The sequence below is a fragment of the Rhinoderma darwinii genome, chromosome 8, assembly GCF_050947455.1.
Source record: "Rhinoderma darwinii isolate aRhiDar2 chromosome 8, aRhiDar2.hap1, whole genome shotgun sequence".
In the NCBI taxonomy this organism is placed as follows: domain Eukaryota; kingdom Metazoa; phylum Chordata; class Amphibia; order Anura; family Rhinodermatidae; genus Rhinoderma; species Rhinoderma darwinii.
This window is the reverse complement of record NC_134694.1, coordinates 103,865,420-103,888,700: the sequence shown is the minus strand read 5'-3', so window position 1 is coordinate 103,888,700 and position 23,281 is coordinate 103,865,420. Positions and strand designations below refer to the sequence as shown.

The 23,281-nt window shown below is 44.8% G+C and overlaps 1 protein-coding gene across 1 annotated transcript in view; it reads left to right on the top strand.

The window, feature by feature from the left end:
- The first annotated feature begins 6,033 nt into the window (after window positions 1-6,033).
- Window positions 6,034-23,281, top strand: part of SIPA1L3 (signal induced proliferation associated 1 like 3) — a 114,048-nt gene continuing 96,800 nt past the window's right edge. Inside the window, exon 1 of the mRNA XM_075836068.1 lies at window positions 6,034-6,134. The gene's annotated coding sequence lies outside the window, so the exon portion shown is untranslated. The remainder of the gene's footprint in view (window positions 6,135-23,281) is intronic.

Below are 23,281 nucleotides of genomic sequence, written 5' to 3'. Positions count from 1 at the left end.
AAAAAAGTAATATTTAGAGGCATGTATAGCTGTCAGAATTACATAGCTCTGAAGTCAACTCAATATCTTTCAACATTGACAGTAGACGGTCTCTGCCATAGATCTAAAAATCCCCCCACCCCACCTCCAAAAAGCCTGACAATATTTTTCATTGTTGAGTCTCTGGTTAGGAAAGAGCCCATGTGCCACATTCTTTATAATAACAGGAATTTCTTTTCCATCCTTAGTAATATTCCAATGGATTAATCTGATGTGAATTACTGCATAAAACATGGGTATAATTACAAGGATAGTAGACATGGGCCGAAGCAGCCAAGGGAGCCCCCTTTTACTCAGAGGCAAGGATGGAGCTGCCCATATTCCAAGTTTTGCTGTGGGGCCCCATGGTGAATTGTTACACCCTTGGTCCGCTAGTTATTTTAATATTATCACAGTACCTGGTAGTAGAACCCATTGTCTAATAATGCAGGGGTCCAGATCTGAAAAAAAATTATAATTTGGCTCTTTCTTAACTCGGAGCCCCTGTAATGCGGTCTGTAAGGCCTCATGCACACAACCGTAGTTTGGCGACCGCATACTATTCGCAAATGCAATGTCACAATTTCCGGATATTATAGGACACATTCTATCCTATGGGCCAATGCACACCACCATGGTTTCCACAGTCTGTCCGTTGTCCGAAAGCCCGGACCACAAAAAAATAGGACAAATCATATTTCTTAACCCCTTAACGACCTATGACGAAAATACACCTCATAGAGCAGAGGAGTGGTGTTTGGAGTGGGCTCACGCGCTGAGCACGCTCCAGACACCACAGCTGTCAGCTGTGTATTACAGCTGACACTCTGCTCTAACGACCAGGAACAGCGATTGTGCTGTACCTGGCTGTTTAACTAGTTAAATGCAGCAGTCAATAGCGACTACGGCATTTAATCCGTTAGGAGGAGGGACGGCCAAATCCGACAGTCCAACGGCCTCCCTGCAGCGCGATCGCCTCCGGCATGGCTTAGCAGAGGCTTAGCAGAAGCCTGTAAAAATAACAATATACTACAATACATTAATATTACAGTGTATTGTACCAGTGATCTAACGATCGTTGGTTCAAGTCTCCTGTGGGGACTAATTAACTGTGTACAAAAAAAGTTCAATACATTTTTAAAAAGTGTAAAAAAAAATACAAAAATATTACAAGTTAAAAAACAACCTTTTCCCATTTTCCCCAAGCACAATGTCAAAAATTTGTTTTGCCGCGTCCGTAAAAGTTAGAACTATTACAATATACCATTATTTTACTCGCACGGTGAACGGCGTAAAAAAATTAATTAAAACACCCGAATCGTTGTTTTTTGGTCACCTTAGCGCTAATAAAAATTAAATAAAAAGTGATCAAAAAATCGTATATACCAAAAAAGGGTACCAATAAAAACTACAGCTCGTCCCGCAAAAAATAAACCCTCACACTTAATCGACAGAAAAATAAAAAAGTTATGTCTCTCAGAATGCGGTGAAACAGAACTATTTTTATGTTAACAACTAGTTTTTTCTTTGTAAAAGTATTAAAATATAAAAAAGTCTATATAAATTTGGTATCACCGTAATCGTATTGAGACGCAGAATAAAGTTAAGTTGTCGTTTTTACCGCACGGTGAAAGCCGTAAAAACAAAACCCAAAAAAACGATTTTGTTTTTTTCCAATTCCACCCCACAAATAATATTTTTTCCGTTTCCCAGTACATTACATGATACTTTAAATGGTGCCAATAGAAACTACATGTCCTCCCGCAAAAAAAACGCCCTCACACCACTCTAGTGATGGAAAAATAAAAACGTTATGGCTCTTGGAAGGCGGGGAGTGAAAAACTAAAAAGTAAAAACGAAAAATGGCTGGGTTGTTAAAGGGTTAAAGTCAATACACATCTTGTGTTTGCACGGTCCGTCATTGCAGACGGGCCCACGGACGACACTCCTCGGGCTATCCGTGCCGTAATCACGGACCATGAACAAGGCTACGGTCGTGTGCATGAGGCCTAAGGCGGGATTCACACGAACGGGTCGTTCCCGAGCCCGAGTGCCGGCCGGTAAAATCGGCCATTCTGCCCGGCCGGTTTGCATAAAGTTTTGCATCCGTGCCGGGCCGGGCAGATCCGGACAGTGACATCAGCGGCAACTCCTGAAGGGGAATCCCCATGTGTTCGGGGATTCCGCTTCAGGAGTTTCCCCTGATGTCACTGCCCAGATATGGACAGAGACATCAAGCGCTCTGTCCAGGAGCGGAATCCCCGAAAACACGGGGATTCCGCTCCTTCAAGGAGCTAAAGTGCGGCTAGCACATAGCAGAGCGGGGAGATACCTCCCCGCTCTGCTATAGTGGCGTCGCTACAGTAGTAGCAGCCGCAGCAGCAGCAGCTGCAGCTGCTAGCGGCGCCATCGAAGGTGTCGCCGGGCCAGGGTGATTTTAACAAGCAGGGGAAGGGAGCCAGCGCAGCGCTCCCTCCACCTGCTGTACACCCCGGCCCTGCCACACAGTGTGCAGCGATGCCATTCGTCAGAATGGCATCAACTCCTCCTCCTCACATGCACTCTGCGCTGTGAGGAGGAGGAGATAGAGCGCAAGCGCCGGGAAACCCGGCCATCACTCGGAACACATTCCGGTGATGGCCGTGTAATACCCGGCCCCATAGACTTCTATGGGAGCCGGGCGGCCGGGTACCCGGGCGAAGATAGAGCATGTCCTATTTTTTGACGGCCGGATTTCCCGGCCGTCAAAAAATCGGTCGTGTGAATAGCCCCATTAGGGGTCTATTATTCCTAATGCAGCCGGGTGCCGGCCGATTTATGAACGGCCGGCACCCGGCCGGGAAACCCTGCCGTGTGAATGAGGCCTAAGGCTTCTGTTGCGGTTCTGACATTTTTATGGCAAGTACAACCCATACATGCATAACGATATCTGCCATTAGTGGTCACTCAGTGCCCATGGTCAACATTAGAACGAGGAAGTTTTTTTTAAAATATCCCTTCTTATATAAAGCCTGGCACGATATACTGTATAATGTCCAGTATTATATATAATGAGTAGTTTATTATGTACACAAGCTTTCACATTGAATAATGCATTTCTAAATATCTTTGAGCATCCCTGACCAGAAGCAAAATTTTTAATTTTCGAGTTAAAGCAAGTGCCTTTCTGGAATAATTGAAATATGCCATCACAGCCACTGAATTCTTGTAAATGACCCTGTAACTAATTCCATTCATTGTTAACATAGTAGCTGCATTTATTCACAACATATAATATAGGAGATGTTTAGGATGAAGCAAAAAGGAAATGTTTCCTTTATGGTTGTTGTGTTTAGTAGGTCTAATTCACACAAGGAGTTTTTGTTGCTTTTTTAACCTCTCAGACCAGGATCACACACACACAGTTTTTGGCGCAGGTTTTGGCTAATTTTTTTTCCAAAAGTGGATCCGAAAGAAAGGAAAGATATAAAGAAAATACTAATGCATCTCCTTTCTTTTGTGTCCACTCCTGTGTTTAGCAAAAACTGCACCAAAAACTGCATCAGAACTGTGGGTGATCCTGGCCTTAGGCCTCATGCACACGACCGTAGTGTTTTTCTGGTCCGCAAATTCCAGGACCGTGTCCCGTGAAATGTCCCCTGCAGTTCATCCGTATGTAATCCGCAAAATGCGGATAAAAAAAAAAAAGCGTAGGTAAAACAGGATGACAGAACTCATTCCCGGTCGTCGCCTAGCAACACTTCCGCAAATCCGCAAACTGCGGTTGACACACGAAGGTGTACCCGCATTTTGCACGGGCCCATTGACTTCTATGGGCATGTCCGCATCGAATTTGCGGGCCGTAATAAGACATGTCCTGAGTTTGTGCGGCACGGATTTGTGGACATACGGGGACCCGTGAAAACACGGATAGTGTGTATGGGCCCATAGAAATGAATGGGTCCGCAATTCTCCCGTGGATTTTCGGGGGAATTGCGGACGCAAAAACACGTTCGTGTGCATGGGGCCTTAGGTTACAGTCACGCGTGGCAGATTTGTTGCAGAAAAATCTGTGACTGTCCTATTCATCTGAATGGGACTTGCAGAATTTCATGCACCTGCTGAAGAAACAGCCCCATTCATGTATAAAAGTGATCTTCAGTCGCCGAAAGTTCTGTAACAAATCTGCCGCGTCTGAACATAGCACTAAGGCCCCGTGCACACGAACGTGCTTTTGCGGCAGGAATTCCCCCGAAAATCAACGGGAGAATTGCGGCCCCATTCATTTCTATGCTGACATGCACACGACCGTGGTTTCCTCATCCTACTTAACATACCGTACGGTGTGGCGCCCTATGTTCCTTTTTCTTCTTCAGATATCAGTATATAAAAGGGTTGTCATGATGGGACAACCACTTTGATAGGAGACATATTTTGACACTTAAAGGGAACCTGTCAGTAAGGTCACCATGCCCTAACTGCGGGCAGCATGATGTAACCACATAAATGTTGCAGATCCAAGTAATTCTAACAAGATATACCAATATGATAACATGCCCAAATCTTTGTTCTCCTGAAGATATTCATCCTTATGGCTCATGCACATGGCGGCATTACAGTTTAGTTTTGTATGGAGCCGTAATAGTGCTGCCATAGCGTGCCATAAGGCATTTATTGTATCTATGTATGCCTCCGCTTTTGTACGTGGTATGCTCTATTGGATTCTGTATGTACTGGGCATATATCTCTGTACACACAGAGCCAGAGTGCATTAACGCTCTACTGTAAAGGAGTTCTGCCGTGTGCATGAGCCATAAGAGTTGTGTGGCAGCCGCTTATTGACCTATAACTATGAAAATAAATAGGCACACTCAGATGACTTGTGTACGTTCATGGGGAGTCAATGACGATAGCTGCGGGACGTACAAGTGCGTGGAAGAGTGTGGCCAGTATAATTGTCAGGCTCTGTTCACATGTGTTGTGCTTTACACGAGGCAGTACCGGATCCGTCATACCACCAGAGTCATACCAGTAGTGACACAGTGCCCGATTCAGGATACCACCGGCCCCACGTGGACCCTATTGACTTATAAATAAGTCCATCGGGTTCTCTCATTTTTACAAGAATAGCACTCCCTGCAAAGCTATCTTTCCTGTCAAATCTGACAGAATTTGCAATGAAGGCTCAGAACTGGGTCAGCAACGCAAATGTGAACACAGGCTAAGGGTACGTTTCAAGGGAAAACAGACCCTGATTTTCAGACATTTTTTAAGCATCGAATTTTTCCTATTGAGTCAATGAAAAACGGCTCCAAAAACGGCTCAAGAAGTGACATGCACGGTTTTTTACGGGGCATCTTTTTACGTGCCATTATTTGAAAATGAGGCGTAAAATAACGCCCCGTCGGAACAGAACGCCGTATTTTCCATTGAACTCAATGGGCAGATGTTTGGAGGCGTTGATTTTTCCGCCATTTTTTTAGGACGTTTACAGCTGAAAATAGCCCGTGTGAACATACCCTAACTCTCTTTCGAGTGTGGGGCTTTATGGGGGGCACTATCCGCTTGGTACTATTTACAGGGGCATTCTTTATCTCGCACTGCTTTTTGGGGGCACTCTGGCAGGCACTGTATATTGGGGCACTCTGGTATTGCTTATAGGGACACTAGTATTTGAGGGTAGAGCTGAAATGAAAACTTATTTCCGCTAGTCTTCTTGATGACAATTAGCAAAAGTTGCCAATCATGTAGTATTCCTATAAAATCTATAACTATACTATAAACTATAACTGTTTCTGTTGAACTTCTCAGAGCTGTGCTGCCTGCTGAGCTGCAAATGAATACGGCAATGACGACCAGTGTCAACTCCTGCCAGCCATTCATAGTAATGTATGCACACTGAGAATGCTAATAAAGCTTTTTTTAAATAAATTTAAAAAAATAGTTGGTTGGCGTAACGCAGATTGGAAGGCAAGAGACAGACGGCCATATTGGAGGAGTGCAGGGGCGGGAGGAGTGTCGCTGAGGTGGGCGGGCTCTGTAGTTTCGCTGTGGTGGGCGGGCTCTGTAGTGTCGCTCTGGGAAGCTGTGGGATCGGGGCTGGAGGAGAGAGTCGGGTTTCGGGGAAGCCGCAGCTGGTAAGTACTGGAAACACGGGAAACTCGGTGAAGTAGGACGAGGTGCGGGCTGAGAGCTTGTGCATGTGACTGGAGTGAAGGAAGGGACGTGTGGGGGAGAAAGTCTCCAAGCTGGCGATGAGGAGGGCAGGCTGCTGGTGTTACAGCTGGGGGCAGGGAACGTGGAGGCTGCTCCTGTGGGGGGAAAGTGTGTATGTGGATATGTACAGTATGTTTGTGTGTGTGTGTATGTGGATATGTACAGTATGTTTGTGTGTGTGTGTGTATGTGGATATGTACAGTATGTTTGTGTGTGTGTGTGTGTGTATGTGGATATGTACAGTATGTGTGTGTGTGTGTATGTGTATATGTATGTGTGTTACATGAAGGGGGATTCACTGTGTACGGCTCCTGGTCACTTATATACCGGTCAATGAGGGAGGACAGCAGCGTATGTGACCGGGAACCTGAGGGGCAGCTGGTGGTGCAGGTTATTGAGGAGGAGGAGGAGGAGGGGGGGAAGGTGGTGACGAGTGGTGCAGGTTATTGGGGAGGATGGTGGTGCAGGATATTGGGGAGGATGGTGGTGCAGGTTATTGGGGAGGATGGTGGTGCAGGTTATTGGGGAGGATGGTGGTCCAGGATATTTCGGGGGAGGAGGTGGGTGGTGCAGGTTATTGGGGGGAGGAGGTGGGTGGTGCAGGTTATTGGGGGGAGGAGGTGGGTGGTGCAGGTTATTGGGGGGAGGAGGTGGGTGGTGCAGGTTATTGGGGGGGGGGAGATGGTGGACGTGCAAGCTACCTTTTAAAGGTGGCAGGTGGTGCAGGGTATTGGGGGCTGGTGGTGGTGAAGATTATTGTGGTGGGGGCAGGTTGACTATATGTGTGGAGATTATACAGTTGTGTAGGTCTTTGGTGTGTATATATAGACACTCTAGTGATTGGGTTGATGAGTTATTCGTTCTTTTACTGCCACCGCTACATTCATGGTCACATGTCCTATAGTAGAAACTCGTTCTGAATGTTTCCTGGAACTGCTTGTAACTTATTTTTTTTGTCCGTCTTCACCGCTATCGTATAATTTGCCTCAATCGCCTGAGACCTCCCCACGTGGGGCAATGCAGTGATCACATTATACTGATTGTTAACATGATGGGGAAACTTTTCCCAGTGTAAAATCAATCATATTGTACCGGATTGTCTGCGATTGTCCTAATAATAATAACAACAACGTATTGCTACTCCTATTGCTACTCCTATTGCGACTCCTATTGCGACTCCTATTGCGACTCCTATTGCGACTCCTATTGGGACTCCTATTGGGACTCCTGTTGTGGGGGCGCAGTCACTGTGTGGCGAGGCAACAAGGGTAAACCTGGCATACGGATTTCAGACTTTTCTGACGCATTATTCAGATATGTCAGGAAATGACAAGGATGAGGTCCGTGTACTGCAACCCCCATGACGTTCTGGGTCCTGACATTCTGAGCCAAATGGGTTTGACTGTTCCTGGGTTTAGTGCGGTCCTAGCTCCTGCTCCCCTCTGACATATTAGGAGGCACTGGCGGGCAGAAGTCTGGGAAAGCACTCCAGTTCAGATAAGGAGGTCAGAGGATGGTGTTGGCACTTTGCAATACTCAAGGATTTCCTGACTCTGGATACATGAGACAAGCATGTATGTGACTGGTGCCGAGTTGTACACAATGTAGCAGTGCTGGGATTGTGGGTGGTGTCGTGTACAGAGCTGAAGAAGTTGGGGATCTAGGTCATGAGCTGAGTGAGGACTGATGAAGGACATGGAGGGCGATAATTGAGCGCTGATTGTAATTTTACGGTCATCACTGCTAAGAAAGGAATTGGGATACATGTAATTCAGTCAGTGACCTGGGCTGTAACAGGCGGACAATACTAAAGACATGGATCCCGTGTCCGGTGGAGAACGTACATACAGGTGTATTGGATAGCTACAGGGAAAGCTATGCACAGGTGTCCTCTGCAGGTCAGGTCGCATTCTGGTGTTCATGATTTGTACAGGTCAAGTATAGTGAAGGTGTTCATGGAAGGTACAGGTGTGTGTGTGTGTGTGTGTGTGTGTATATATATACACACACGCACTAGTCCTCAATGAATTAGAATATCATCAAAATGTTAATTTTATTTCAGTAATTCAATTCAAAAAGTGAAACTCATATTATATAGATTCATTACACACAGAGTGATCTATTTCCAGCATTTTTTCTTTTAAGGGTATGTTCACACGAGGGCGTCCGTAACGTCTGAAATTACGGGGATGTTTCAGCCTGAAAACATCCCCGTAATTTCAGCCGTACCGGCATGTGCAGGCGCTTGAACGCCGCGTCAATTACGGACGTAATTGGCGCTGCTATTCATTGGAGTCAATGAATAACGGCTCCAAATATGGCCAAAGAAGTGACAGGTCACTTCTTTGACGCGGGCGTCTATTTACGCGCCGTCATTTGACAGCGGCGCGTAAATATACGCCTCGTGTGAACAGACAAACGTCTGCCCATTGCTTTCAATGGGCAGATGTTTGTCAGCGCTATTTTCGGACGTAATTCGGGGCAAAAACGCCCGAATTACGTCCGTAAATAGGCCGTGTGAACATACCCTAATGTTGAAGATTATGGTAACAGTTAATGAAAACCCAAAATTTTGTATCAGAAAATGAGAATATTATATAAGCCCAATTTCAAAAATGATTTTTTAATACCAAAATGTTGGCCCACTGAAAAGTCTGTCCAGTATCTGCCCTCAATACTTGGTCGGGGCTAATTTTTCATGAATTTCTGCATCAATGCGGTGTGGCATGGGGGCGATCAGCCTGTGGCACAGCTAAGGTGTTATCAATGCGGCGTGGCATGGAGGCGATCAGCCTGTGGCACTGCTGAGGTGTGATCAATGCGGCGTGGCATGGGGGCGATCATCCTGTGGCACTGCTGAGGTGTTATGGAAGCCCAGGTTGCTGTGATATCGGCCTTCAGCTCGTCTGCATTGTTGTTCTGGTGTCTCATCTTCCTCTTGACAATACCCCATAGATTATATGGCAGGCGAGTTTGCTGGCCAATCAAGCGCAGTGATACTGTGGTTATTACACCAGGTATTGGTACTTTTGGCAGTGTGGGCAGGTGCCAAGTCCTGCTGGAAAATGAAAGCAGCATCTCCATAAAGCTTGTCAGCAGAGGGAAGCATGAAGTGCTGGAAATGTCCTGCTAGACGCTGCACTGACTCTGGACTTGATATAACACAGTGGACCAGCACTGCTGCTGAGAGTCCAGTGTCCTGTTTTCAGATGAAAGTAAATTTTGCATTACATTTGTAAATCAAGATCCCAGAGTCTGGAGGAAGAGTGGAGGGGAGTCCATCCAAGTGTCTTGCGGTCCGGTGTGAAGTTTCCACAGTTAGTGATGATTTGGGGGCCGTGTCATCTGCTGGTCCTCTGTGTTATATCAAGTCCAGAGTCAGCGCAGCGTCTAGCAGGACATTTCCAGCACTTCATGCTTCCCTCTGCTGACAAGCTTTATGGAGATGCTGATTTCATTTTCCAGCAGGACTTGGCACCTGCCCACACTGCCAAAAGTACCAATACCTGGTGTAATAACCACAGTATCACTGCGCTTGATTGGCCAGCAAACTTGCCCGACCTAAACCCCATAGATAATCTACTGGGTATTGTCAAGAGGAAGATGAGACACCAGAACAACAATGCAGACGAGCTGAAGGCCGATATCAAAGCAACCTGGGCTTCCATAACACCTCAGCAGTGCCACAGGCTGATCTCCTCCACGCCACGCCACGCCACATTGATAACACCTCTGCAGTGCTACAGGCTGATCACCACCATGCCACGCCGCATTGGTAACACCTCAGCAGTGCTACAGACTGATCGCCTCCATGCCACGCAGCATTGATAACACCTCAGCAGTGCTACAGGCTGATCACCACCATGCCACGCCGCATTGGTAACACCTCAGCAGTGCCACAGACTGATCGCCTCCATGCCACGCAGCATTGATAACACCTCAGCAGTGCTACAGGCTGATCACCTCCATGCCACGCCGCATTGATGCAGTAATTCATGCAGAGTCGGATCCCCGACCAAGTATTGAGGGCAGATACTAGACAGACTTTTCAATGGGCCAACATTTCGATAATAAAAATCATTTTTGAATTTGGGCTAATATAATAATCACGTTTTTTGAGAGACTAAATTTTTGGTTTTCATTAACTGTTACCATAATCATCAACATTAAAAGAAAAAATGCTGGAAATAGATCACTCTGTGTGTAATGAATCTATATAATATGAGTTTCACTTTTTGAATTGAATTACTAAAATAAACTAACTTTTTGATATTCTAATTCATTGAGATGGACGTGTGTGTATATGACTGGTGTACAGGACAGGTGATGGTATATATACAGGACTGGTCTATACAGGACAGGTGATGGTATATATACATGACTGGTCTATACAGGACAGGTGATGGTATATATACATGACTGGTCTATACAGGACAGGTGATGGTATATATACATGACTGGTCTATACAGGACAGGTGATGGTATATATACAGGACTGGTCTATACAGGACAGGTGATGGTATATATACATGACTGGTCTATACAGGACAGGTGATGGTATATATACATGACTGGTCTATACAGGACAGGTGATGGTTTAGCTTTACTATTTGTGTGAATTTTTCAATACTTTGAACAGAAAATACTCAGATTTACTTTTTGTCCTGTCTGAGGAAACAACATTGTTCTTATATTTTATACGGCATGTGAAATTGAGTGGAAGTGTGGAAAATTGGGAAATGACATAACAATGAGTGGAACAGCTGCTAGTCCGGACGACTCAGTGTACAATTATTACCTGTCAATATATGAGCAGTGTTCACTACAGTGCCCCCAATGTACAGGCGTGACACCTGTCACCTGCTGACAAACCAGAATTTTAGGATCGCTGATCTAAGCATATGTTACTTTTTTATTTTGTGCACCACGTGTAATAAAGGAAATATACAGAGCTTGCGATTTGAAGAAAATCAATGATATAACGTGGGTATTCTGTTTTACATAAGACATCAGGTAGACCTTCTATATTATCTTAGGGCTCACGCACATGGCAGAGCTGTGTGCATGAATCCTATAAGGGGGCACACCGAATACAGAATATGGCATTTGATTCAGCTGATTCTGTAGGAATCCTATAGAAAGGAAACTCTGTTTGCCTGTCTATGAGATTGGAGGTACAATGTGGACCCAAATACTATGGATGCTGTATTACGGCTTGTACGGCGGTATTATACGGCTGTGTGCATGCTGCCTTACTCAGGTTACCTTGATATGCTAAGTGTTCTGGTAAATGACCTGTTGTATGTGTGTGTGTATGTGTATATATATATATATTTTTGCGCACACACAGTTTTCTCTTCTTCGTTATGCCATCTCTGTGTGGGTGAGGATCTGCGCAGTGACGTCCGTGGATCTGACTAATTGTAGGTTTTGTGTGTGGGGCTTCATGCAGAAATAAATGAAATTTTCATGCTTTTTGTTAGTTCACACAGAAGGCCAGCACACTCTGTAATGCAGAAAGTCTCCCACGTCACAGCTGTCCTGACATTCGTTTATATGGCAGATCATCCGATGGTTAATTAGCGAGCATTTAATGATTGATTTGGGTTTTATAAAGTTATCTGGTAAGAGGCGCTGATCCTGACAGCTCCGTCTGCAGGTTAAATTGTCTCCTTATCCCTTCCCGACAGCTGCTCGTCCTGGTACTGGCTTTTCTCTGGGGGTATTTGTGGGAGTTGTAGTCTTGTCTACACCCCAACTCCCCTATCATCTCTCCCTGCCAGATGTCCTTGTCACTAATCCACTTCATTCCCTATTGTTCTCTTCTCTCTTTCTGATCAGGCAGCGCTATCAGTACACGGCTGGTACCAGTCGAATATGCGGCGGTGTGGTATAGCAGTGCTCTATACTTGATTATACAAGTATTTATCTTCATATGTCTTTATCCGACAGTTCTTTTCTTCCTATCAGATTTTCTATGATTGCATGTTCCTGCCCTAGGTCTTGTGCACACGGCTGTATTATGGCAGCGTACAACCTCTGTGTCATACGGAGCCATAATAGATCATCCGTAGACTTCTACCAGGCCCTACTGTACCTCCGTATGCCCCCAATTCCAAAGGAAGGCATCAAGAGTTTTTTTTTAAACTATATTCAATATGAATTCAGCAGAAAATAACTTTTGCCCTGTTCCATTAGACAAGGTTAATAGATCTATTCTAATAGGGAAGATCTCCGAAATACGTCATTGTACAGTGCACCAGATGGCGGCACACGGAGTGCCTAGAGCTCCCTGTCTGAAACCGTAGGGGACTCTGTGTGCCACCATAAAGCCTCCTGTACACGACTGATCCCACACAGATCTTTATCTTACTCCGGTCCCCACTACATACTATTGTGCAGGCAAAACACATTTTTTCGCATTCCTGTCACAAAAACACTTTCATCAACTATTTCGTTTTGACTGAATAATCATAAAAATCTTGCGTGCCTATTTTTATGAGGAAAAAAAAAATACAAATCCCTTTAATCCATTCTTCATCTTATTATTATTATTATTATTATTATTTTTTTTTTTTACAAATATTTGTCAAGTATATGCAACTGATTTCTTAAAGGGTTTCTCCGCTGTGGACAGTCCCTACTTGTTAGAAGTGTCCCTTCACCATAAGCAGGACAGTGTCCCCCCTACTGGGACCCCCAGAGAGGCTGTGCACGTACGTAGCGGATTTGTTGCAGATTTTGCTGCAGATTTCACCCCTTCTACATTGACAAGGGTGATGTATGCAGTGGATATCCTCTGCACCATTCTCTGATTTCTGTGCAGAAAATATTCAGCAGCATGGGGGATGAGATTTTTTCCGTTGCAGATTTTCCGCTTTGTGTGTAGGGGGCCTAATGCCTCATGCACACGACAGCATGTGCCGGCCGGGTCCGGTCAGTGATCTGTGGAAAGATAGGACATGTCCTATCTTTCCACGGATCGGAGAATCGGGTCAGTTTTCATGGACCCGATTCACCCGCTAAACTAAATGGGTCCGTTAAAACTATCGGGTGCCACTCGAATCCTGTGAACAACGGCTTGAGTGGCGCTCGGTCGTGTGTATCTGCACTAAGTGTTCATTTTAACTGCAGCGCCACCACATGGGAAATTAAGCATTGCACAGTTCCTATTCAAATCAATGGGATGTCTGTGTAGTGTTGGGCAGGTCCTCCAGAGAGGGAGACACTATTTGCTGAGCTGTAATACCAGACGTAAGTCAATGGACATTAGTGGCGCCGTTTCTGAAACCAAAAGGAGACCGTTTTTATCTTCTCATATAACCCCTTTAAGTAAAAGTTCTGCCTGATAGTTGGTTGAAATCATCGGCTTTTTTTTTCCTCATTTTTATCTAGTGTCTACAGTCATCTGTAAAGGGGTACTCCATCTCTCCCATAGAGCTTGAATAGTGCGGCAGCGTGCATGCTTGCCCGCTACTACATTCAAAAGAATTTGCGATCAGTGGGGGTCCCAGTGGCCAGTCCCCCACTGATCTAACCCTTATCGGAAGAGAAATGTTTTAGTCAGAATACCCCTTTAAGCTTGGTCTATCTGAGTTTCCCCATCAGGATGCACTGTTGACCCTTCATCCTGACTGCCTGCGGTATTAGCTTTGTGTTGCTGTGTAATGCAGCTGCAGACATGTTGGCGTTATTTGATAGTATGTCATGGCAGCTGGGATAACCCCAATCAACGAGCGCGTCGTGTTACTGCGCAGTACAGTTGTGTGCTGCCGGGGTAGTATGTGACATTACCATTTAACATGGGCATGGGACCCTAAGGCTACGTTCACACGAGCGTGACAGATTTACGTGCGTAAATCTGTCCGTGTGCGTTGCGTTATTGCATCATTGTGCTTTGCAAGTGATATGCGTTTTTCACGCACTCGCAAAGCACTTTAGTTTTCAATGCGATTGATGCGCAAATCATGCACGGCACACGGATGCGCGTCTGTGCGCTGTCCGTGGTTTTAACACACTTATTGACTTCAATGGGCGACTCGCTGCGTGAAAATTCGCTCATGGGTGCGTGTGCTGTGCGTTATTACAGCGCTCAGCACACGGACGAGATTCACGCTCGCCTGAATGAGCCCTAATTGTGAGGGTTTTTTTATCCTCCCCCTTCATTCTCTTTTGTGAGCTGTCTCTCTGCCAGACTTGTCTGTCTCTCTCTTCCCCCTCACTCACTCTCTTCTGCCCTCTCCCGCTGTAATGTTTCTGTTTCGCTGTCACTTTGCACCTACACAACTTGACATCTTAAATACTTGTCATTGTCACACATTGCAGCAAAACAGGCATAAACATGAAGGCTACAGGGGGCCACATACCGTACGAACATTTAACCCATTTCACCCTCTCAGACACCTGCTGCTAGATACAGGTTGTAGTACAAAGGTGTCATTGTGGTAGTCTCCGGGCCGCAGCGTCTGCTGTCCTCCTGTGTAGATGTGGCAGCAATAAAATAGCACACAGACAACTCCATTTACAATTGTGAATTTTCTTTCTCCTCCCTTTTTTTTTTTTAATATTTTTTATTTATGGTATAAACATTGGGTTGTGAATATGAATATCCCTTTTAAATCCACCCACCAATTACTCGCGAGTAATACCTGCTTGAGAAATCGCTCAACATGTGCTCCAGTTCTTCAGACAGATGGACTTACATAAGACGTACATAATTTCTAAGCATAAAAATCCTACTACAAGAAACGTATTAGGGCTTCTTTAGCGAACGTTTAATACATCTGTGCAACACGCGTGATTTTCACGCGCGTCGCACGGACCTATGTTAGTCTATGGGGCCGTGCAGACAGTCCGTGAGTTTCACGCCGCATGTGTCCACTGCGTGAAACTCACGACATGTCCTATATTTGTGCGTTTCTCGCGCATCACGCACCCATTGAGTTCAATGGGTGCGTGAACATCACGCGCAGCACACGGAACCATTTCCGTGTGACGCGCGTGATTCGCGCAAGAGCAGTAAGAAGTATGAATGAAAACCGAAAAGCTCCACGTGCTTTTCTGTTTACAAACATACAAACGGAGTGTCATAATGTTGGCGGCTGCGGGAAAAGCACGCAGCCGCGCATCATACGGGGCTGACACACGGAGCTGTTAAGTACCTTTTAAAACTCCAAGTTTTTTGCGTTCGCAAAACGCACACGCTCGTGTAAATCCAGCCTAAGGCTGAGTTCAGATGTAACTGATTTTTCTGATGCATTGTCCTAATGTCTTAGGCTGGTTTTAGATCCCCCTGAGGTTTTACTCAACCGAACTTTGATCACTTTAGAATTTATTGGTGATCCAAGTTTGGCTCCGCAGGGGAGGGGGGGGGGTGGTTATTGAAGCTCTGGTGTAGACATGTACAGTCCTGTTCATGTCTGCGTTGGAGGGGCCTCCGTCAAAGATTCGTCCGAAAATACGGGATACAATGGCGCCTCATTGTTTCCAGGAAAACCATGGACACCGTGACGAAACCCTGATGGAACCCATTAAAGTCAATGGGTTCTATCAGGTGCCGATGGTCATACAACGGAACTGGCGCTTTCGCTATTTTCGTTGTTCTCTGAGCAGAACAACGGAAATGCAGACACAGGTGTGAACAGGCCTTAATGTGGCTGTATTACAACCATCTGAAATCAATCTTGGGCTCCGTGCACACAAGCGTATTACAGTTATGTAGGTATTTAGGGCCTAGAGTGGTATCAGATCCAAACCTCTGAAATCAGATTATATATAGATAATCTCAGTTATTAGTGCTCAAGTTTTCAGAAATTAAACTTAAAAGCTGCTTGACTGTGGTCATGACAACACTTCTTATGGCACTGGTGGTCCAGCCTTATCATAGGGACAGTGGGGAAGATTGAGTGCAACGTGCTGCTGATCAATCAATCTGCCATTTACTGATGTAAATACATTGCTAAATCTGCTCTAGTGTGCGGCTCCAAATACCCACATCATTGTCCACATATGTTCAACTTCGAGTAAAGATGTGTACATTTTTGTGGATGGTGATTTGGATACACCCAATGGGGCAGGTTTACTTAACAAAATATCCCAGAAGTATATTGTACATTGCACCAAAAAAAAAAAGTAACCGAATAAATTTGGCCCATTTGCCAGAACATTTAGGGCACTATTGATAAATCTCCACTAATGTTACTGTGATGTTGCTAAATGCAAAGCAAAATCAGAACGGGAAATGTCATGAGACCCCCCCTCCCCCCATCATCGTTGTGATTCCAGCGCTGATAACGTGGCATAGAGGTAATCCGTTATTAAACTGTTGGCACCTTTTTTTTATCACTCCCAGAGGGATTTTTATATTGTTACGGCAGGTTTCCTGGAATATGGTGGAATGAACCATGCAGAATCCAGAAGACCGCTGCGTGGGTCCACCATGACATCATTGATCCTTGTAGCGTGCTGCCCCCGGTCTACGTGTGGCTGCGTCGTGTAAAATCCCGCTACAAATTATTGATGTTTTAGTTTACATTAAATGTTGAGTAAAACGTCAGGTTTTAAGTCATTGTGCGCTTATTTCCCTGTATATTTGATGAATGGGAGCTGCCATCCTGTTTACACAGCTGAGATCCTATGTAATTTTAGCTGGAGAACAGTGCAGGTCTGTAGAGACTAAATTATGATGAAAATGGAGGAATGCATGGTTGACTTTAGGATTAAGGGCTGAATATTGACTTTCAGCATTCAGCTTGATTGAAATACCAGTTTAAACACTAACCAAACATATAATTATACAAGAACCGATATCAAAGCTTGTGGGATACTGAGCAAAACAAATATCTAAGGGGAGTGAGGTCTTTATACTTAAAGGAATTTTCCACTCAGTAAATACATTATTGTTTTTTTATGATTTTGGTGTTTGTTTGTCTACACACTGTACATTGTAGCAGCTAATGATCGTTCTACTACTGGCAGATACTTTGTAACACCAGACGGTTTGTGTCAGACTCCACCCCTTTGTTAGTTCACATTTTTAAAGGCCCATTCACATGTTGCCATTTTTATACACCGCCGAGTAGCCACAGGCAACTCCTGAAATGAATAGGACCATAAGATTACATATAATGGCGGACAGCTTAAAGAGGCTCTGTCACCAGATTTTGCAACCCCTATCTCGTATTGCAGCAGATCGGCGCTGCAATGTAGATAAGAGTAACGTTTTGTTTTTTCAAAAACGAGCATTTTTGGCCAAGTTATGACCATTTTTATATTTATGCAAATGAGGCTTTCTTAAGTACAACTGGGCGTGTTTAAAGTTAAGTCCAACTGGGCGTGTATTGTGTGCGTACATCTGGGTGTGTTTACTTCTTTTACTAGCTGGGCGTTGTGAATAGCAGTGTATGATGCTGACGAATCAGCATCATCCACTTCTCTTCGTTACCACCCAGCTTCTGGCAGTGCACAGACACACAGCGTGTTCTCGAGAGATCACGCTGTGACGTCACTTCCTGCCCCAGGTCCTGCATCGTGTCGGACGAGCGAGGACACATCGGCACCAGGCGACAGAGGCTACAGTTGATTCTGCCGCAGCATCGGCGTTTGCAGGTAAGTCGATGTAGCCTCTGTCGCCTGGTGCCGATGTGTCCTCGCTCGTCCGACACGATGCAGGACCTGGGGCAGGAAGTGACGTCACAACGTGATCTCTCGAGAACACGCTGTGTGTCTGTGCACTGCCAGAAGCTGGGTGGTAACGAAGAGAAGTGGATGATGCTGATTCGTCAGCATCATACACTGCTATTCACAACGCCCAGCTAGTAAAAGAAGTAAAAACGCCCCGATGTACACACATAATACACGCCCAGTTGGACTTAACTTTAAACACGCCCAGTTGTACTTAAGAAAGCCTCATTTGCATAAATATAAAAATGGTCATAACTTTTGAAAAAAAAAACGTTACTCTTATCTACATTGCAGCGCCGATCTGCTGCAATAGCAGATAGGGGTTGCAAAATCTGGTGACAGAGCCTCTTTAAGCTCTGTTCACATTATTTATGAACTGCATTTGGCGTGTGCGCCTGGAAAGCTCCCAGCGCTTACGCCAAAGGTATCCATAGGACCCCATTCACCCGGAGAATGCCAAAATTGTGTCCTTTTGGCATACACCGGGACAGAATGCGTTGGCGTATTTTTTTTTTCTGTATTGAACAGCACGGTAGATACGCTAATCTATACAGAGGAAAACTGTAAAAGCAAAATGTATACTGTGCCGTATTTACAATGGGAGCCTATTGGTGACGTATGGCACTGCGTGCCTGAGACATCACAACCTTGTGTTGGAGGTTTACATTGGGAATTCCAACTAACGTAGAAATCAAACGTAATGTGAGTAGAGCCTTAGGTTTCAGGATTATAGTACCTTAAAAAGTAACCTAGTAGAATCTAAATAATACAATGACATGGCAAACCTGCAGTTTCTACATTTATATTAATATTAGGCCTTTCAGCTGAGACTTTATAACCTTCTAGGCTTAACACAGTAGAAATATTGTCTTACAGTTAGGCCTCATGCGGGCCGCATTTTCGTTCCGTGCTCCCATACAATGCATGGGAGCACGGCCTGTAAAATCAGAAAAGTAGGACATGCTGAATAATTCCCAGCACGGTTCTACGGCACTGACACCTATCTGTAGCGCTACGGAAAGGTGTCCGCGGCCAATATCACTAGGCAGGTCCATAATTGCGGACCATATTTTTTACGGCCATGTGCATGAGGCCTTATGTCTTTTTCACAGTATTAGCCTCTGTTTACATCTGCGTTGATGGCTCCATTCGGGCCCTCCATCGCAAATCCAGCCAAGATTACCAGAAACAATAGCGCAGCATGCTGCGTTATTTTTACCGCTATAACCTCGGACTCTGTGACGGAAAGCCGATGGAATCCATTAAAGACCATGGGTTCTGTCAGTTGCCGGTGGTGTCCATGGTGCAACGGAACCGTTGCTCCCAGTATTCCCTTGTTCTGCTCCTCTGGACAGAACAGATCCCAGCCTTACATGGGTTGCCATGTTTGACATTGGTTTTTCTATGGCCTCCTTTATGTATATAATGTTCATGGTTAGAATCTAATTTCTAGGTGGGAACTTCCTCCTTTCTGCTAAGCGTCTATTCACACGGTGCAGTCAAATTGCAGTTTTTGCAGCGATTTTTGTATTGGGGATTTTTGGACATGCGCTGAAGACTTTGCTGGACTTCAAAATATTGATGAAGCTGCAAGGAGTAATCGGTATGGCCAGTTTTGCTTTGTACTTGTAGGTCCCTTTGCAAGAAGCTGACCATTGGGTTCTTCCGGGAATCCACCAGGTGTGAGGTGTGGGAATATGTGACATCAATGGACATCTTTGTGGCCTGTGCTTTCAGCTAATGTAGAAGGGAGGGCCCTGAGTGGATAAAAATGGCCTGGAAGGGGGTTGACTTAAAGAGGCTCTGTCACCAGATTTTGCAACCCCTATCTGCTATTGCAGCAGATCGGCGCTGCAATGTAGATAAGAGTAACGTTTTTTTTTGTTTTTTTTAAACGAGCATTTTTGGCCAAGTTATGACCATTTTTATATTTATGCAAATGAGCCTTTCTTAAGTACAACTGGGCGTGTTTAAAGTTATGTACAACTGGACGTGTATTATGTGCGTACATCTGGGCGTTTTTACTTCTTTTACTAGCTGGGCGTTGTGAATGGGAGTGTATGATGCTGACGAATCAGCATCATCCACTTCTCTTCGTTAACACCCAGCTTCTGGCAGTGCACAGACACACAGCGTGTCCTTGCGAGATCACGCTGTGACGTCACTTCCCCAGGTCCTGCATCGTGTCGGAAGAGCGAGGACACATCGGCACCAGAGGCTACATTTGATTCTGCAGCAGCATCGGCGTTTGCAGGTAAGTCGATGTAGCTACTTACCTGCAAACGCTGATGCGGCTGCTGAATCAACTGTAGCCTCGGGTGCCGATGTGTCCTCGCTCGTCCGACACGATGCAGGACCTGGGGCAGGAAGTGACGTCACAGCGTGATCTCTCGAGAACACGCTGTGTGTCTGTGCACTGCCAGAAGCTGGGCGTTGTGCAGAGAAGTGGATGATGCTGATTCGTCAGCATCATACACTCCTAGTCACAACGCCCAGCTAGTAAAAAGTAAAAACGCCCAGATGTACACACACAATACACGCCCAGTTGTACATAACTTTAAACACGCCCAGTTGTACGAAAGCCTCATTTGCATAAATATAAAAATGGTCATAACTTGGCCAAAAATGCTCATTTAAAAAAAAAAACAAAAAACACGTTACTCTTCTCTACATTGCAGCGCCGATCTGCTGCAATAGGAGATAGGAGTTGCAAAATCTGGTGACAGAGCCTCTTTAAAGAGGCTCTGTCACCACATTATAAGTGGCCTATCTTGTACATGATGTGATTGGCGCTGTAATGTAGATTACAGCAGTGTTTTTTATTTAGAAAAACGATCATTTATGACCTATATTAGCTTTATGCTAATGAGTTTCTCAATAGACAACTGGGCGTGTTTTACTATATGACCAAGTGGGTGTTGTACAGAGGAGTGTATGACGCTGACCAATCAGTGACCAATCAGCGTCATACACTTCTCTCCATTCATTTACACTGCAGATCACGATATAGCTATATCGCTATGTGCAGTCACATAAACACACTATAACGCTACTTATGTGTCATGACAATGAATATACATCACCTCCAGCCAGGACGTGATGTGTATTCATTCTCCTGACACTTCTGTAGCGTCTCTGTGAGTAATAGCACAGCAGGCGTAGTCTCGCGAGATTGGTCAGCGTCGTACACTCCTCTGTACAACGCCCACTTGGCCATATAGTAAAACACGCCCAGTTGTCCATTGAGAAACTCATTAGCATAAAGCTAAAATAGGTCATAACTCAGTCAAAAATGATTGTTTTTCTAAATAAAAAAACACTGGTGTAATCTACATTACAGCGCCGATCACATCATGTATAATATAGGCCACTTATCATGTGGTGACAGAGACTCTTTAAATAAGACCATTTTAAGATCTGCGTGACTCGGTGCAGAGCCTTGAATGTGAGTGACAGGCTTCCAGTTGTCTAGGTAATAGTTTCCCTGGTCGGATCTGTCTGTTTTTACACATTCAGAATGATGTTACCTGCTATAATTGACATTGAATGTTCTACTTTCTGGCACAAATAAGGACTCTATTATTCATTGTGTAAGGGCTGTGGTATGTGTGTGTTTTCTCTGATGGTGGGTGGAGGGAATAATCCTTCACTCTACACTTTGCTACAGAACTGGCATACAATTGCTGCTCTACTTACCTGACGGCGTTCAGTCCAAGGTGATCTCATGCACTAAAAACAGACCTCTGTAGGGATCACTGATCCTTGTTCCAGCAGACCGTTCTCAATGCGGTGGACGTTCTAGCTTGGCCTTGCAACGTGTACAATACCGGCACAAGCCCCCAGCGTCCCAAAAACTGCCCCCAGCGTCCCAAAAACTGCCCGTTGTGTGTCTTTCTGCTGTTACGTTGCATGTTGTTTCTATTTCTGAAATGTTACTGTGGCCTTGAGTGTACACAGCTTCAGGTTACAGGTGCTGTTGGGAGAATTTTAAATAAAAAAGTATATTTGAAGGTTTTCATTTTTCTCTCTCCGTGTTCACCTATTTATTTTTTCCTTGGCTAACCCCTTTAATTATGTCTAGTAGCAGGCTGTACCCCGAAGGCTTTGTGCACACTAAGTTTGGGAACTACATTTAGCGTGTAAGTCGGAAAAGCGCTCAACGTACACGCTAAACGTGTCCAGAGGTCTCAGTTTGCCCGACAAATTGGCCTCCGTTGAGCTGGTACATGTCAGTATGCCTTTTTTTTGGGGGGGGGGAGGAGAATAGTGTAGTAGACTACAGTTTTCCATCCAGAGGGATCCCGCAAAAAAAGTACACTGCGCGGAATGTGTTTTTTTTTGTAGTTTTTTTTTTGTATGGTATACGTAACAGATGTCATCTTTTCAACAGCCTTTCATGACGTATACATTAAACAGATAACATTATAGTCTATGGTTCGACGTATGCGTTAAACAAATGGCTAACGGTGGCACCCATAGACTAATGGTATGCGTTTAACGTTTACATGATGAACAGGGCTGTGAGAATTCATGATGTATATGTTAAATGTAAACCTTTAAATTTTATGGTGACGGCTGCTACTGTTAAAGCAGCCGTCTCAGCCTACCTACTTAAAGAATATGTCGGGATCTTTTCCCGGGTTATATGTTAAATGTAGGCCAAAAACGTGATGTGCACAGAGCCTATGCAATTTATGGCCTTTTGGTTCCTACTTCTATTTACCATTGTTACAGGGGTCGCAGAATAATGATCGTCCGTTTATCTGTAGATCCACAATCTAGGGGACTGTTCATCAACTTGCACCATAGATCAGACCGGTTGAATCAGTCCAGGTTTTCTGTTTTTGTCCTGAAGATGAGTGTTGCAAACAATGTCTTGACCGTCTCCTGTCTCACCCTCAATATTCCCATAACATGCATGTTCACCAGAGCTCAAATCCCTTTTTTGATACAAGGGTCACCCGATGATCAGATGATCAGTGTGTCCCTCTGCAAGGCAACCTGGCAAAAGTATTCAATTCCCCTGCAGCGCCACCACAGGTAAAATGGGGCATTGCACAGTTCCATTGAAATCCTTTATATAGTGATGTACTATGTGAGCAGTGACTAAATCTAGACTAGACAGCTTGTGGTACCTACAGGACAATGGTTGGGGTTTTTAATTCCACATCAGCCTTGCCGGTTATTGGATTCATTCTATTCTATTGTTTCCTGAAGGTAACATATATTTTTAACTAGCTAGGCAATTGCTGAATCAAGTCTTAAAGTATCTCCAGAGTGGGAGCGTGTTTTTACATTTTGGGGCTGCAGGCGATGTAAGTAGCTTTGGTACCTTGTGTAACAGCTGAACTTATTTTAATGGCCGGTCCTCACAACTGCTGTGACA